The sequence below is a fragment of the Microcebus murinus genome, chromosome 8, assembly GCF_040939455.1.
Source record: "Microcebus murinus isolate Inina chromosome 8, M.murinus_Inina_mat1.0, whole genome shotgun sequence".
NCBI lineage: Eukaryota > Metazoa > Chordata > Mammalia > Primates > Cheirogaleidae > Microcebus > Microcebus murinus.
In genome coordinates this window covers 24,960,974-24,979,807 of record NC_134111.1, presented here as the reverse complement: position 1 = coordinate 24,979,807, position 18,834 = coordinate 24,960,974, and positions in this window count along the sequence as shown.

Below are 18,834 nucleotides of genomic sequence, written 5' to 3'. Positions count from 1 at the left end.
TAATAATAACAAAGTGAAAACTTTTCTTGAATAATTACATGTTTCTATTCAATTACCTGATTCAGCCGTCTAACCACTTTGGAAAGAAATACTTCTGCAATGCACACAGAATAGATGCCCCCAAAGTGTCCAATGAATAAAACAAAAAAAAAATGGTTGAATAAACATATTTTAAAAAGGAAATACTCATTTTGTTATTCTCTCCAAGCAAACTCAAAATAATGTATACTTTCCTTGATTAATCAAAATCTTTATATAAAAAACCAATTATTATTCATTTAAAAACTTTTATTTTACTGCAAGATAGGTATGGGACAATAAAGAATTAAGGCTAACAACAACAACAAAAAAAACTATTGCCACAACAGGATGAATTTAAAGGAGCATAACATAATCTAGAAAAGGAGGAGATAATTTCATTGTTTTTGCACCAATCAGACAATATATAGTGGGGTACACAATATTTGGGCTCAAACTTGATTATGATAGGAATTTTCTTCTTGGTGTAAAGAAAGAAGAAAAAGGCACAGATAAAGGGGAAAAAAGGGAAAACTACCTATTGAAATTACGTTACAAAAAATAGCAGATGGTATGTGGAACAGGCATGTTACTCAAAATGTACATATCTGAATGTCGCTCCAGAGGAGGGATAGTGTTAAAAATGGAGTAAACTTTAGGACTACTTGAAACAAACTTTACAAATAATACTACTAATAAAATACTATTTATATATATTCTAAGTGGGGAAATCAAATCGTCAATGCTTTGCATTTAGAAGAATATATTGGTTTACAACTGATTCATTGTAAGATGCGGCATTTTTAAAGTGTAGTAATTGAAAAGTGAAATGATCATATTAATGTGGATTTTAAATATCTTTTCATGAGGGTACATTTGAAGACTCACAGGACCCATGGTGAGGAGAGGAGGGGAAAAATGGAGCCATGCTAGTTTCTGTTTAATTGTGAAACTGACACAGGAAAGTGACTCCTAATGTTGGGACACTTGAAGCCTAAGTGGGTCCTTGGCTTCTGCACAAACAATTCAGCAGTGACCGTATGAAATGAAAGCCAGATTTATTCGGAAACTGTATGGAAGCCTACCCCACAGACAGAGCAGAGGCAAGTTCTCCCTGCAGAAGAGAACAGAGCCCCTGGTTCCTGTTGCTTTGCTATTTAAGCAACAGCTTAACTATAGGCTAACCAAAGGGAGTAATATTCATGGTAGGAGCAGCATCTCACCATCTTGATTCTAACCGGTTGGAGTTTGCTCTGCCTTCATCGTGTTTTGATCAGGGTAATTTGAAACTTTTTTTGAGGCTTCCTGACTCAGTTAGATAATGCTGCAACAATGCCCAAAGCAATGTCCAAGGCAATCCCTGCAGCAATGCCCAAAGCAAATGCCCAGAGCAGTACCTAAAGCAGTACCTGCCAGTTCACTGCCTCAAAATGGAAAAGTTACTGATAATCTGAGCTATCAATTCCTAGAAAGCATGAATGATTGTTAGGTTTAATATTGTCATCCCTTACCAAATCTCTTTTAAATTATTAGCAGCTCAGCGACCATTGGGAGGATGAATTGAAGCATTTGTGTTTAGAGTAAATGGATTCTAAATGTAAAGTGAATATATGAAGAACTGTTCTCTACCTCTAAAGGGTAGATACATTACTGTATGAAATGATCTCAGCTGAGCTGAGAAAGTTTTTAAAGCTGGTCCTCAGCTGTATCATCATAGGTAAACAATTGTGGTTGTTTAGTTCTAGATAGGATTACACCTGCAGCTATAATTAATTTGCAGGGTTGCAAAGATGTTTCCTTTTTTTAACAATGAAAAAATTCTATTGCTGGAATTTACTTAAAGGATTAAAGTTAGTAAAATTTTATAAAGTCAGATTTAGCTTCATAATATGTGAAAAAAATGTCCCCAGGGTTTTCATATGCTGAGTTGTACTCATTGATTTACTCAGTCAGCAAATTCTTAAAACCTACCATATGTTGGGCTCTATGAGTCATATAAGATACGATAAAAAGAACTGTTCTGTCTTCCAGATACTCACATAGTAGTAAAATCAGTTAGGTAACTTTAAAAAATTATAGGAGACTGATATTAGCTAGAATAAACTTTAGAACAGAAGCACTACTACCTATAGATGATGCACCAAAGTTTGCTAGGACAGATCAGCAAAGGTTCCCCAGAGAAGATGACACTTAAACTAAGTCCTTGGCCACAAGGAGTTGGTGTTTACCAGGTGAATAATTAAAGAGCTGTGAAGTACAGCAAGGAGTTGGGATGGGAGGTAATATCTCTCTCCTTCCAGTGACAGCATGCATGACTCCCGGCAGTGGATAAGAAATTTGGCTTTTATGGAATGTAAGGCAAATTTAGAGGAGAAGGGAACAAGGATGTGCAAATGTAGATAGGAGGTAAATGAATGAACAGAGGTGGAAGACTTTGGATGTTGTGCTCAGAAGTTTGCACTTTATCTGTCGTAAAAATCAGGCAAGGAATGATTTTATTCATGGGAGTAATGTGTTCAGATCTGAGTTTCAGAAACACCACGGAGAGCAAGGGTGGTGGTCAGATAACATAGAGCAGAGCTGAAGGCCAGGATCTCTTTAGAAAACTCTTACAATAGTCCAGATGAGGGATGGTTAGGGCTGAACCAAGGCAGGGAATGCATATCAATTTTGATTATTGTGTTGTTATCAATATAATGAGAAGTTTGGGGAGGTATGAAAAATTTTCTACTGTGTCCCTTCTAAATAGGGAAGCAGTGGCATTCACACTACTGAAAAGTCAAAACACAGTCTCATTTTAATTGTGACCATGTGGAAATTGGTTTCTTCTATCACATCTGGTTCCTAAACATGTGAGATTCAGTCCCAGATACATTGCTTTTTTACCAAAGAATGAGCAGCACCAGGAGTTCAACTTTTCTAAAGGTGATGTGTTCAATGCTCTTATTATGGGGGAGTGGACAGTATAATTACATTAATCAAAACAGATGCAGAATGTCTCTACTCAGAGATCAGTCAGTACACCTTGACAAGGTAATAACATCCTTTTGTTCCTTATGATCTTTTTTCTCACTAGGTTGGGTTCATTTATTTCTGTCAATTCCAGGTGCTCTTTCCATGTAGGTAGTACTGCTCTTTTTTCTTAGAGTGTATCCAAAGTTTTTGAATATCCTTCTTTAAAGTTTTTATAACTCTCCGTCATCCTCATCTACCCACCAAATATTCTGATTTTCATAACTGTCAGTAATTTGGACTATTTCTTTCTTTGTATAAATCTGTTTTAAAAAATTTTCAGAGTATTATAGAGGCACAAACGTTTTGGTTACATAAATTGCTTTTGTACCATTTGAGTCAAGGTTGTGAGTGTGCCCATCCCCCAGATAGTGTGCATTGTACCATTAGGCGTGAAATTACCCATCTCCTCCAACCCCCTCCCACCTGTTTGATTTCTGTTGAATTTTACTACCATATGTACACATAAGTGTTGATCATTTAGTTCCAATTTAATACTGAGTACATGTAGTGTTTGTTTTTTTCATTCTTATGATACTTCACTTAGTAGAATGGTCTTCATTCCATCCAGGTTAATACAAGAGGTATTAATTCACCATTTTTTATTTTTTTTATGGCTGAGTGCTACTTTTATTAAGTACTTTTATGGCTGATGGTACTTTTATTAAGTACAATGAGACTTTTTAAGAATCTACAAAGAACTCAAGCGAATCAGCAAGAAAACATCAAACAATCCCATTAAAAAGTAGGCAAAAGACATGAATAAAAACTTTTCAAAAGAAGATAGACTAATGGCCAATAAACATGAAAAAATGCTCAGCATCTCTAATCATCAGGTAAATGCAAATCAAAACCACAATGAGATACAACCTAATTTCAGTGAGAATGGTTTTTATCAAAAAGTCCCCAAACAACTCATGCTGGTGTGGATGTGGAGAGAAAGGAATACTTACACACTGTTGGTAGAATTGCAAACTAGTACAACCTCTATGGAAACCAGTATGGAGATACCTCAAAGGACTAAAAGTAGACCTACCATTTGATCCAGCAATCCTACTACTGGGTATTTACTCAAAGGAAAAAAAGACATTTTATAAAAAGATATCTGCACTCTAATGTTTATAGCAGCACAATTCACAATTGCAAAGATATGGAAACAACCCAAGTACCCACTGATAACATGAGTGGATTAATAAAATGTGGTATATGTGTACCATGGAATGTTACTCAGCCATAAAAAAAAAAAAAATTGTGAACTAATACCTTTTGTAACAACCTGGACGGAACTGGAGACTATACTCTTAAGTGAAGTATCTCACAAGAATGGAAAAACAAACACCACGTATACTTACTATTAAATTGGAACTAAGTGATCAACATTTATGTGTACATATGGTAATAAAATTCAACAGAAATCAAGCAGGTGGGAGGAGGAGGGGAGATGGATAAATTCACACCTAACAGGTACAATGCACACTATTTGAGGGATGGGAACACTTATAACTTTGACTCAAACTGTACAAAAGTAATTCATGTAACCAAAACATTTGTACCCCATAATATTCTGAAATAAATAAATTAAAAGAAAGACAAAAAGAAGAGTTGGGTGGCTCTTTTTGTCAGGTAATATATATCTAAAGACAAAAAATTATCTCCAGAGGAAAAAAACGCCAGAAACAAGAGTCCATACAGTATGTGACTACATTTATATGAAATGTCCAGAAAAAGAAAATCTATAGCAACAGAGACCCCATGAGTGGTTTCCAAGTGCTTGAGAGAAGAGTAATGGGGAATGACTACGAGTGGGTACAGAGTTTATTTTGAGGGTGATGAAGTGTTCTGAAAGTAAGTACTGGTGATATGTACAAAACTCTGTGAATATATTAAAACTTACTGAACTGTACACTTCAATCACTTCAATAGAGTGAAATTTGTGACATCAAAGAGCGGTTATTTAAACAGTAAAAAAGAAAAAAAGAGAGAGAAAGTTTTTATGTAAGTATGTGTTACCTTGGCTTAGTCAACTAGTATTTTTGCTGCCCTTATTCCTGGTAAATTACCACTTTTGATATTTACCATTTATAGCCTACCCATAAAACTTATCAGGGAGAGGAGAGTCTCTGCATTTATCACCTATGTTTTTATCTTAAAATTGCTATCAAAGAAATTTAGCCCTAACCTTTAGATTTAGTGCTATTTAATTACGCATTTTTTCATTTTATACCTCTACTACATAATTTTATTAAATGGAGACTGAAGATATCCTAATAGGACAGGTAGAAATATATATTTTATATCTAGGGAACAGAGGATTATAAAATTATAAAATTATGTGGGTGCACCCCCATTGGCACATCGCCAGCGGGCTCCCCACCTCGAGTGGGGACAGGAGTCCAGGGTGAGGAGTGTCACTCATCCTGGGAAATGGGGTGTGGCTGGAAGGGCAGCCACCCCCTCACCCATCACGCAATGCACGTTCCCGGGGAACCTGGGCTAAACCCTGGTATTCGATCTGCTTCTGGGTGGAAGGTTTCATACCTAGCAGAGCAGCTCCCTCACTGCGATCTATTTGAAAGTCAGCCCTGGACACAAGGGTTTGTGAAGAAAAAAAAAAAATTATAAAATTACCTGAATATATGTTATTTAACATATTGTTTATTGTGAAATAGTACATTCTAAAGAATGGTTCCTAGTAGATAATATGCATTTGTAGATTCTTTTTAAGATTTTAGAGAGATGGTTCACAAAGTCCTCTAAAATTTATATCTTCTAAAATGTCTTAGTTAAATATTTGCTTCTTCTAGCACACTAAGTCTATAGCCTCTCAGTAAGAAAGTGTGGTTTCAAATATGTCATCTTTTTATACTTTCTCATTATTTAATATGTATACGGTGATGGACCAGCTACATGGAAAGTACTTCAAGAAAGGAGAACGTGTTATTTGCTCTTAAACCCTGAAATATCAAAGGATAAAAATATTATACTGCAATGAATTTCACAACCCAAAGAGGAAATAACAATACAAAAAGGAAAGGAAAAGTATGCAAGTGGAAGAGAGGAAAAGTGTTGGATAATGTCAATTGTCTGAGGCTCTGGCACTAGTATTTACTAACAGTTTATAACCTAGTTTCATTATGATTCCAAAGATTTTCAGGAAACTTTTATTTCTTCTTTAGAAAAGCTTTTGAAAATATATAAATAACAATTATTAATATAGCATTGATTAGTTGGATATTACCATATAAACCCAAAAGAAATATTTCTAAACTTAATTCCCTCACATCTATACATTTTGCTTCAAACAATATAGTAATCTACAATATACCTACTATCACTGTATAAATAGACCAATTAGAAATTATCATTTTATTAATATTTATTTTCCTGATTTAGTCTAGACTAAGTAAATTAAGTTAAAAGGCCTGTAATTTCTATGTGATAAGTAATTTTACAATTTAAAAACCTATGAATATCTGTGAAAAATTGTGGTGCAAGTGGGTTTTAATAATATTTTCCTATACAAAGTGATTAAAATTTTCTCTTCAATTCCTGACTATCTCATACAACACCAGTGTTTCAATGAGCTAATTTTAAGAATATATGTAAGAACATCTATTAGTAAAATTTCCTAAACCTAATGTCCTACATTATATAAGTGACTTAAAAATATGCAAACATTTTTCAAAATTTTCATAACTTACTTAATTTCATAATTTGCCAAATTAGATATTTTATAAACTTTGTATATTCTGAACCATTAAATTTCCTAGAATCTCTTTCAATTGCTAACTTTCCAAACATAGAATCTTTATTAGTTTTCACGACTTCTAAACTGAGCTGGGAATTACATTCTTTTTTTTTCTTTTTTGCAGTACTTTGGTCCTTTCTAATATGTAGCATGATGAGTGTTTTTAAAGCATTCTTGAGATTTCTTGATTCAATCTTTGACATGTTTCCTAGCAACAGACTCAATTCTTCTTTGAAAGAACACTTTTGAGTGTGGAAGGGAGGGGTGCAGTATTTGGAGGGCAATCAAACACAGGGTGGGCTTTTTACTGTGAAATAAAGTGTAGATATCTACTTAATAAAAAAATAAAGCCTCAGACTGAGGTCTGTGTACGTGTTTGTTGTTTGGAGCAATAAATGATACAGTTTATATAAAGCACTTTGAACAATGCTTGATACAGAATACAGTAAAAGCTCAAAAAATAATAGCTAAAAATGAGTTAAAGTTGTGTATTTTTTTCTCATAAAGTTAAAACTTCAACACAGAAAACAAGTTTTAAGTATTCTATATTCAAATTCAATTAAGTACAAGATCCTTTAAGTACAAAATGTGCATAGAATACTGCCTCATTCACCAAAACTGAAATGTTTTTGATACTACCAACCCCCCCATAAGATAAAGTATATACTCATTTTGAAGCTTAAATTGCAATTTTTAAAGTGTGTTTTAAAGTCATATAGTACTTACTTGTTCATCCTGTTGAAGAAAAACATGTTTGTTTGTTTTTTAATGCTTTAACTTAATTTCTAAGAATGGTTGTTCTTATGCTTTGGTGAGTTGAAGGAGCTTTGAAAGTTAAGAATAGAAGCACAAATATTTAAGACAAAGAAAAAATTTGCAGGTAATTGCAGACTCTATTAAAGCCTTAATTAAAGGGCACTAGGAAAGCGAATTAGCACATCTGAGATTTTAATCAAACTGCTATTTCAACCAATTTATTAATTGACTCCAGGATTAGGCTGTAATGTGCACTGTTAAGATGTATGTGCGTGATCTGAAAACTCTAGGACTGTGTGCTTTCTTATTTCAGGAGCAACCAAGTTGAAATGTGCATTTTAAAATGATCTCCTAGTTTTACAGGGATAATTGTAGATCTTGTAATAAGCATTGCTCATTTTATGCCTATAATAGCTAAACCTAAAAAATTACCATTTGGAATTCAGCAGACACTTGTTGAATGAGGGCTTATAGATATCTTTTGATTAATCTAAAGACAAAACTTCTCAGGCAGGCCACATTCTTGGATTGAAATATAGTTTAGTCTTAAGGACACTTATTAGATCATTAGATACAAATAAAATTAATTTTCAAGCATCTTAAAGATATTTGTAGCAAAATTGAAAGGCATTGTCAAAAATTATAGAACAGTCTTACAAATTTCAATCAGAACATTGGATATGTGGCCTATTTTATCCTGAAGGCTTCAATCAATTGATTATCCTTCTGCATTTTTGAATATACAATATCAAAGGTGGAGGGCAACAACCTCACATTCTCTTCTTTATGGAAATGTATTATAATAAAGTTATTACTAGTTTTGGAGTAAAGTAGATTTCCATCTGCTATAAATAGGTTATGAGTTACTTTACTTGAAGTAAAAGAGGGCAAATTCAATTCCCTTCTAAATTTCTTTTCTACCAGATGATTTTAAACACTGCCTATGTTCTTACTCTACTAGGCAACCAGGAAAAGACGTACTCCTTTACCTTAAAAATAGTTTTTTGAATTCACGGTGTGTTTTACAAAGTCTTTGGAAAATAAAGCCAACTGTAGGCAATCAGTTTTAGCAACAAGAGTAGTGCTAATCCAGAAGTCTGTAGTTGTCCGTGAGATCAATCAGTTGGGATCTGTTATTAGTAAGAACAGATTTAATTGTTTCTTTTTTTCTTTTGTGGGTGAATAAATATAAAGGTTTTGACATTGATGAGCATATTAATCATGCATTTTTTTTTTCTGTATTTCTTATGCTTTGACATCTGGGGCCTTGTTAATCCTGGAGAGATTGGCCCTTCCAGGGCAAGCCAATTCCTAGAGATGTCAAGGACTATTAGTAATAGGGAGTCTAGCTGTTAGATGGACTAGCAGAAAGCATGAAACCATTAAAGACATTTTATTTAAAACAACATTTTTCAGTTTACTATGAGGTATGGCTAGAAAGTCACATCACATCTACAAGTGTTAAGACAGATCTGTTCTCTTAACAGTACAATCGCTTTCACTCAGTGTTTTCAAATATAAATCTCATTGTTATTCAGGTATGGTAAGGCCAACAGATCAAGAGGTAATTGTCATTGAAAAGATAGTTTGTTACCTACAGTTCCCCAGAGGAGGGAACATGCCAAGCCCTGCAGAGGCCACACAAGAAAGCACCAGGGTGGGTCAGAGGCAGAGTGAGTGAGGGGAAAACATGGGCAAGAGCCTTTATTGTGGTTTCTGAGGGAAGGAATGGGCTAGTCAGGGCAGCAAGTTGAGGATTGGCCAGTTTGGATAATTTTAGTAGGCTCTGGGGTATAGGGGCTGCTTCTAGTTGTCTTGGACTTGGTCCTGGGGTGATTGGGGCAGGGGAACAGAGGGCCTGAGCAGAAGAGCCCTGTGAGACTCTAGCCAAAAAGGTGGTTGAGGCATGGACTATGGATTGGTTGGTTTGTATATGAAAGGTGCACTTGTAGGAGGACAGTCCTTGACTAGCTCTAGGAATTGGCTTGCCCTGGATAGGCCAGTCTTGCCCTGGAAGGGCCAGTCTCTCCAGGATCAGCAAGGCCCCAGATATCAAACCAGCAGAAATACAGAAAATAAAAATGATCAATACACTCATCAATGTCAAAACTTTTATATTTATTCACCTCAAAAAGAAAAAAAAGAATTAAATTAAATCTGTTCTTACTAATACTAGGCCCCAACTGATTGGGGCCAACAAGATCTTACCAACAACTACAAACTTCTGGACTGGCACTACTCTTTGTTGCTAAAGCTGAGAGAACCTAGATACTAGAAAATTTATAATTTCCATTAGTTTTGTGTTCCAAAGACTTTACCTCAACATCTACAATAAGCAAGCTTTTGCAGAGTCTTACCTTAAGAACTAAAGGTTCCTTCACATCCACCCATAAGAATAAGTGGTTGAGATGCCCAGATCCAGTGAGCACTTGTTTATATAAAGGATGCTTTAATTCAACATTCTTGCTATTAAAATAACATATATAAAAACAACTCATAGACTTATCTTTCATCACCTTGCATTCAAAGTAAACCTATTCTGTTTCAATTTCACTTGACTATTTTAAAAGTCACCCTCTTTTGCTATCTAATTCCATAACCTTTCTATTCTTAAGGCTGTACTTTATCCAGCTGTATTCACTTGTAGATTTCTAACAAAATGTGAGCACACAAATGATTTTTCTCACCCCTCAGTGTGCCTTCACACAGACCATTATGGCAAAATAGATAATAAAACTTAATATAGTAGGCATCCTGGGTTAGACTACTTTATATATTATGTTTTCAATAAGTTTAAGTTCAAGACCTGATTGACACTGGCCAATTGCTGGCATTGATGGATATATAAATCATTTATGGATTATTTTATGTACATTTATAGCCATCATTTCTCTTCATCATTATTAACAGCCTTCTGCAAGGCCATCATTTTCTACATAGTCAGTTAAATAAAGAAAACTGCATATATTTGAGTGGATCAATATTATTGACTTATCAAATGAGATTGATATGTCCATAATGAGTCCAGGAATGTTTCAAGACTAATATATTATAAAAATAATTGTCCATCATTAGTAGTTTGGTGAAATAGCACAGTAATCATCAACCAACCACCTATTGATAGTGATCTGAAAATTGCTCCTTTACTTTAAACATCTTATCTAATGATTTGTCAATTTTTAAATTGTCTTAATTCAACTTCCTCAATTTCTCTTGTTCTAATCTCTTGCCCTCATTGCAATAGCTTTCTAGCTAGTGACTTTACCTATATTCTCAACCCTTAATAAAATTCTTCATGGTGTTGCCAGAAAAATTGGACTAATATGTAGTGAGGAGCAAATTTTTCCCATGCTCAATATTCTTCAATGACTGCTGCTATTTCTATTTACAGAATATCGTAGCAACTTCCTAACAAAATACAAATGGCACTTCAAAATCTGTTGTTGCCTGCACACATTTTATACAATATGATCCAACAATGCTAGACTGTTGCAGATTTCCAAACATGACATGCTTGTTTACATCTCTTGCACATACCATTTTCCCTTATCAAATATCTTTTTAACCTATAAATGACTCACAAACTCTTTCAAGATATTTTTTTCTGACTTCTCTAGACACACATGGGTATTCTCTACTGTTACATCTCCACTTGTGTATACTGAATATAAATATTATTGTCATTTTTTCCTTATAATTACATGTATGTTTGCCTCCCTAATAGGTTACAATCTTCTTGTGTATAGGAAATACATATTTTCAAACATGTGCAACTGGAACATTACTCCATGTATGTAATGTGTTCTCAATTTACAATCGTCTATTTCGAATGGCCAAATGAATGAGTATACATGGGGTCCCTGAAGAATCATAGTAGTTAGACAAAGTTGGATAAAATATTTCATCCTTTTAATCTGATATATTGTTTTCCAGATAAATTTAAAGTATAGTTAGATAGATAAAATGAACAATATTTGATAGCACAAAAAAGTGACAGCCATCAACAATAAGTTATGGTATACCTTAAAATAGTTAAAAGAGTGGAATTTGGATATCAAAGAAATGATGAATACTTGAGGTGATGGATACTTTAATTATCTTGATTTGATTATTACACATTGTATTTCTGTATCAAAACATCACACATGCCCTCTAAACATATGCAACTATTATGTACCCATAATAATTAAAAATTTTTAAAAAAATTATCATGGTTTCTCAACATCTGAGTTCTTTAAAGGCAGAAAAAAGATTAACAGTTGACTTCCTCAAAACACCACCAGAAAAAAAACAGTGAATTGAGAAAAGCCATGTTTATCAGACTGAATGCAGTATGGGAGAACACCATCTTTACAGAGTCCTTAGATGGGGAGGTCATGGGAGGACATTTATAGTGTTTTAAATCCTGGGCTGGCTGGTTGACTTCAAAGTGTGTCCTGCAAGGTGTGAAACTGACTGAAATTGGGCATTTCAGTCAGTTCATAAATTGAGTTTATGACACAATACCTTTGCATTGGTGAGCACAGAGGATTCAGGGTCTCGAAGCACTTCTTGATGGGAAACCTGTTTGTCTTTGTAAGTAATCCTTAGTTGTTTCACAATTTTATCTTCCAGAAGCAGGTATTTCATGGAGCAAGAAGTAGATTAGTTTTGTTGGGTCACAGTGATTATTAACATACATACAGGAATGTATGTCCAGTTTCAGTATTGTCTAAACTAAGGAAAGAATGTACATTGGTTTTGATTCTCAGTGACTTCCTATAATTTGTATCTTCAATGTCTATCATAGCATGTGGAACATGGAAAGATTTACATATTTTACCTGCTTTATCTTATTTTAACTTAAAGAGTTATAGCATGGGGGATTTCCCCTGAATCACAATCCTCTTTTTTATGAAGGCAGGATCACAGTCATGTAAATATTTGAAATACAAGGGCATTGTCTATAAAACCCATCAATTCCCATTTAGTGCTCTGCTATACCTCTTCCATTCCCCTATAACATCTTTCCCATTTGTCTTACTTTCTCTCAGTTATGTATCATACCCACTACCTCACCTGTCACTTGTGTTTGGGTTCTATTCATACTATAAAATCTTTACTTTAGTTGTACATTTTCAATAACTTTAAAGTGATATACTTTCATTGTCAAAATTCAAGAAATTTAGAACGATCTAATATAAAATTGCCAGAAACCTATGTTTCACTGTTTACCTATTAATGTACACCTTCCTAGAATGTGTTTTATATATGTACACAGACATATTCTTGACTTCCTGGTCCCATTTGGGATATCCACATGTCAACTATCATAAGAAATCTTAGACTGTTTGAAATATTCATCTTAATTATCTCATCATCATATTGTGCATTGAAGCACTCTCCTTCAGTTATTTTCATTAAAATGTGGTTGTTTATTTGTTGTTCTGGTGGTCTTTGCCAGGGGGATGAGCATTAAGGACTGCCAGTTGGCTATCTTGCTGACATCAGTCTGTCACCCAAATTTTTTCTGGCAATTATATCCTTTATGTCATGTACATCAAATAGACAACTGGGAATGAGCTGAGTTTGTGTTTGTGTTGGGACGAAGGTTAGATGTGGTGCACATTTTGAATGGCAACCACTTAGTTTTATAAGACTTAGGAAATGAGACACCAAAGACAATGATGACATATCCAGATAACAGAGAGTCAGGCAAGATCCATTTGCTTTCTGGTTAATAGAATAGAAAGCTCTTGTTCCTTTTTATCTATAGGTACCCAGAGGTAGAATTAAATGTCATTGATAAAATTAACTTAAAAATGTATTTGGAAATGTCTATAGATTGAACAGACAGAACTGAATTATCTTCTCATGCTGTGCATGGCATTTATGTTGTGAGTGTCAAATATTCTCCTATTTTGTGATAGTAGAGATTATTAATTTTTTATGGCCTAACAAGGTTCAATTTCTGCATCAAATATTCATTGTTTGAATAAACTTTGAAAAAGTAATTTAAACTTTTCATGTCATAATTTTCTGGTCTATGAAAAGAAAGTATTACCTTTGTCATGCTATTATTGTAAGGACTAAATAAACAGTATACAGTAAATGCTTAATGATTGTGATCAATATTCTGGGAAGACTGGAGAGGTTGTGATTTGGCAATCAAAAAGCAGCTGGTGACTTTTAGAGAGAAGTTCAGTAGAATGATATTGGCAAGAGGCAGATTACTGGGGGTCCATGAGTTAAACTTTGCAGTGAAGACACAGGGATAGCTATTGTAAACCACCTTTTCAGAAAGATATACAATTGAATTAGTAGAAAGCCAGATGCAGAGAATTTGGTTTAAAAATGGTTATATATTTTATTTTTGAAAGGGCAGTTAAAAAAAAAATGATCCTACCCTTGAATCTGGGTTGTGACTGCTATCACCAATAGAAGATGGTAGAAGTGATAGCTGGTGACTCCTGAGGCTAGGTGATAAAAAGCCATGCAGCCTCTGACTGGGTCTCTTGGTCTGCCATTTTCTGGACATTTAGCCTCAGATCCCAGCCACCATGCTATGAGAAGCCCACGTCCACATGGAGACTCCAAGTGTAGGTGCTTCAGTCCAAAGTTTCAGGTGAGCATGATGCAGAAAACGTAGGGCACCTGGACGCGGCCGCTTGCCGCCTCCCTATAACTCTGCATCCTCGAGGGCCAGCACTGTGCGGGACCAGTTGGAGGGCGCGCTGCTGGGGCTGGCCCCGCGTGCCACAGGGGCCCCATGTGCTGGAATGCCGCCAGGCCCATGTGCTGCTACCTGCTTCCCCAGCGGCATACTGAAGTCTGCTGTCCAGGTTCCTGCTCGTGCTCGGCTGCCTCTTCTCATCCAGCTGGGCTGCTCGGGTGATCCTGATTGGGTAATTTTTGAATGCCACTGTTGTTGATTGGATGTTAAAGCTTGTTGCTGATTGGATGTTAAAGCTTGGAGTTGATTGGACGCTTTATGGAGTCCTACCAAGGGTATAAAAGCAGGAGGTGAACAAGGAAGGGGGGTCAGAAGATCAGAAGACTAGAAGAGAGCTGTAACACTTGCTGTGCTGAGCCTGTTGGCTGAATAAAGGCTCTTCTCTGATTCTTCGCTTGCCATAAGAAGCAAAGGCTTTAAGTTATCCCACCTATTAGTCATGGGAGTAAAACAAGCCTCCCAACGATTCTACCCTCCAGAATTTTAGTTACCCCCAGGTATTAAGACTTCCTTGCTGAGGTCTCAGACATCCCCGAGTAGAGAGAAGCCATGCCTGCTGTGCCCTTTCTGAATTCCTGACTGATGAAATCCACAAGCAAAAGAAAAGGGTTGTTGTTTAGGCCACTAACTTGGGGGTAGTGCTATTTAATTAACAGCAGTAAATAAGTGGAAGAAAAAAACCATATGAAATCAAGAATTTGACCTATCTGTAAGCTAAAGGTAGGACAAAAAGACAAAAAACAAACAAAGAAAAAACAGTTGTAAGAAAAGAATAATAGACCAGAAAAGAAAAAAATAATAATAGAGTAAGATTCTAGAGTCCCACTAGAATAGTCCCACTAGAATATTCTAGTCCCACTAGAAGAGTGGGAAAAACTGGGAAGAAAAAAGTTGGCAGTCAGACCTCTGGGGCTCTATAGATGGATATCTAAAAAAAATCAGAGCAAATCTGTGAACAGCAAGAGTAGAAAAATTATGCAATGGCAAGTTACTTATTGAGTGCTTGGTATGGTCTACGCATAAATTACACATGCACACACATAGACACTTCAATTTTTGTCACCCACCTTAATATTCTTATTGTCATGTTCTAGGACTTCCTTGACAATCTTGTGCACATTTGGAAAATCTTTTCAAAAGAAAGCTTTTTAAATATCTTATAATTGCTATTCAAGACATTGTTGCATTTGATTTTTTAAAAATTACAGTTAATGATGCCTGATTCATCATCTACTCATTGCTCCTTCCTCATAGACAGAATTAAATGAGGCTGCCGGTGGTTTACAAAGAATATTTGAGAAATGTGGCAAAATCTTGCAGTCAACCATCTGTTCGAGGAGCTGTTTCTTTTCATAGAAAACATAAGGCTTATCAACAATTGAAACTCTTGATTTCTTACCAGAACACTGGGTCATGTCCAGTAAAGTACAGCCACTTATTCTCTAATGCATTCTCCAAGTCAATGACTAAAGTACAGAGGGCACTTTAAAATATCTTCTCAACATTAAATCAGATTCATTTTCCACTTTCTCTAATACGTTTCAATAAAAGCATTGACTGTGGATTGTCTGCCTAATGATACAAATAAACAATGAAACCTGAAACTTTGTTTCCATGTTGTCTCCTTGGAATGGCAGGTAACGTCACAGGTGCAGTAAACACCTTTAGGTGTTAGCACAAAAAAGGGGAGATATGAAGCACAATATCAATCCCGTGAGTATGTTTAGCAAAAACGCAGATTTTTGAAAACAAAAATTATATATGTCATGTAAAGGAAAATGCAAGGTAATTCACACCCTTTCCTCTTTCTCATTAGGTTTTACTATTCCATTCTTTTTCAGTAATGTCCTCTTATTTTTCTCATTTCTGGCACCAACACTGTATAGAGAGACCACTGGTTGATTTTTTAAGTATAAACATTTTTTGAAGAGCTCTTCTTAGACTTCTCACTTTAAAATTGTTCCTTTGAAAATCTCCATCCTTTCCCCAAATTCTGATTGTTATTGTCTGCCCACTAATTTAATATTAACAAGGTTAATATAGAGTTCCCAAACTCATATCCAGCAGCCCGCAGACCAAATGTAGCTTAGAATCATGTTTTGCTTATTCCCCACAGTGAATTAATTTTATTTGGTTAATTCCCTTATCAACAATTAAAAACTGGGAAACAATCTAACTACCTGGCTTGTCTTAGAAAAAGCAGGATCTGCAATTGCAAAAACACCAATCTGTTGAAGCTGAACCGCAACTACCTCCTTTAGAAAGGTATATTTCTCCTGTGTGTAGCATTGCCCATCCTTTCTTTATTTCAAACACAGCCTGTTACTTCAGTAGTCCCTGTAAGCATTTGAGTTTGTAAGCCCTGTTCTAATGCATACTTTGAGAGCTAAAGATCTAAACTGCATTTCCAGCTGGCAGTCGGACAGCTTCATTCCAAACATCTTGCATTGATCCTTCTACATAAAACTTCCCTGGCTTGTTCTGGTAAAAAATTCTCTCAGATACCAAAGCTAGAATAGCTGTGTACTTTATTATTTTTTTTCATGTTTTTTCTCTCCCATTGGTATTGATTAACAGTGAGGATAACTCTTATGGATTCAGCTTCTGTAATATATTAATATTTTCTTAGCCAGCCCCTCTTACTTAGGAACTTTAGGAGCCTATAAACGATCTTCCCAGAAGAATAACTGCTGTGTATCCCCATTAGATTAGTCTCCTAAATGTATAATTTTAATAGTGCTGCTACCTTGCTGAAAATATGATTAGAAATAAATGCCTCAACTTGCCATTCTAGGCCACGCATAATAGGGGCCAATGTATTCCTTCTAGATCAGAGCATTTTAGAACTGGCATGACCTTAATGATTATCTAGTTCAGTTGCCGCTAAGTGTAGCTGAGAAAACGAAAGTCTTGAAGGGCTAAGAGACTCATCCATAAGTCAATAGATGGTTTGCAGTGCATTCCCAGTGCAGAGATCAAAACCCACTCTCTGGAATAAGGTCCTAGGGCTACATCCACTCCCATCCACTCCACACTCACCAACCAAAGTGCTTGTTCTAACCAAGACACTGGTTTCTGGCTTCTATTCCATCCATCACTACCAAAGTCTGAACCAGTGCTTTTGAGACTATCTCAAAGATAATTCCCTCCTCCAAAGTTTTGCTCATTTCTTTTCCTTACTCAGAAGATGAGTTATCTCCATATTTTTAAAATACTTTAAAAATTGCAATCTTGTTAGAGCATTCACCATATTCTCTTATATTTCAGCTGCCTGCTTTTACCACATCTACTATATTCTTGCAGAAATATTAAGGAAGGGGATTATATTATCCTATATTACTCTAGCAACTAGTATAGTGTCTTGAACCTAACAAGTTGAACTGGCATTGCACCCCCAAGCCTGGAGTCCTTTTCTCTCTCAACTTTACTTTCCTCTAAGTATGTCTATCATGATCTACTAATTAGAAATTCCTCCCCCTGATCCAGGATACTTCTCTTAATGGTTCTTCATGTATTTCTTTCACACTTGCAAGTGCTGGAGTTTATACTTTTGTTTTCATTTTTCTTTGGCATATAACTGATTTCCATACCCTTTTCCTCACTTTGGCCTTTAGAAATGTAGATCAGAAATATTAACTATTAATATTTGCATTTTGGTACAATCAGTGATTTGCAGAGATTTATAAAAAATCATTACATGTCTGAAGAGCTATAGCCAGTATAAATTAAGATGAAGAATTGTTCAACCACATAGCCTCGAATCTCTGAAAGTCTACCAGGGATACATTTGTGGAAAATCTATACTATTCCTCTGGCATTTGCTATTACATCCCAAGAAATAAGCAATTTAATAGTTACTTAGCTTAATATCTATTACTAAGTAATTTTAATTTCATCAAACTGTTCATTCCAGTTATAGCTCCACACCGTGTTATGAAATTTAATCAAATATTAATTTGAATTCAGGTCGTAACACTTCTAGTTATCTCTTCATAATTAAACTCTTGCTTCAAAAGAATTGTAAAAACAAAAAAGAATGTACTTATGTCTAGAATTGCCTGTCTGATCCTTCTTTGTTTTGCTGAAAAATAAAATAATTAAAGCTAAATACAATAATGATCTGTCATGTATTTAGTTATGTAGTTGTAGATATCTTATATCTTTATTTAAGATGACTGAGGTTGATACAAAATAATTTTCTTTTGACTTTAACCTATGCTATCATCTTGATATATGCATATACAAAGCTTTATTTGATCATTATTTTAAAAATTAAAATTGTCACAACTACCAGTCACTCATCATTTTAAAAATTCTTAACTGTGGACTTTTTCATAAACCAAGGTGAACATTATAAACTGTTTAAATGAGTGCTTATTTCTTCAAGATTTCCATGTTATGTTTCACTGCCTATCAATGTTAGGCCTTTTGAAATTATACTTACTTGTATTTAAGAGGCCTGGTTATACTTCCTATCAGCTCTTCTACAAGCACATTGAAAGTGGAAACTAAGTTCTTCTAGAAATGGGCACAATGCCTTGAACCTACTAGATGCACAATGAATATTTGTTGAATTGTTATTGAACCC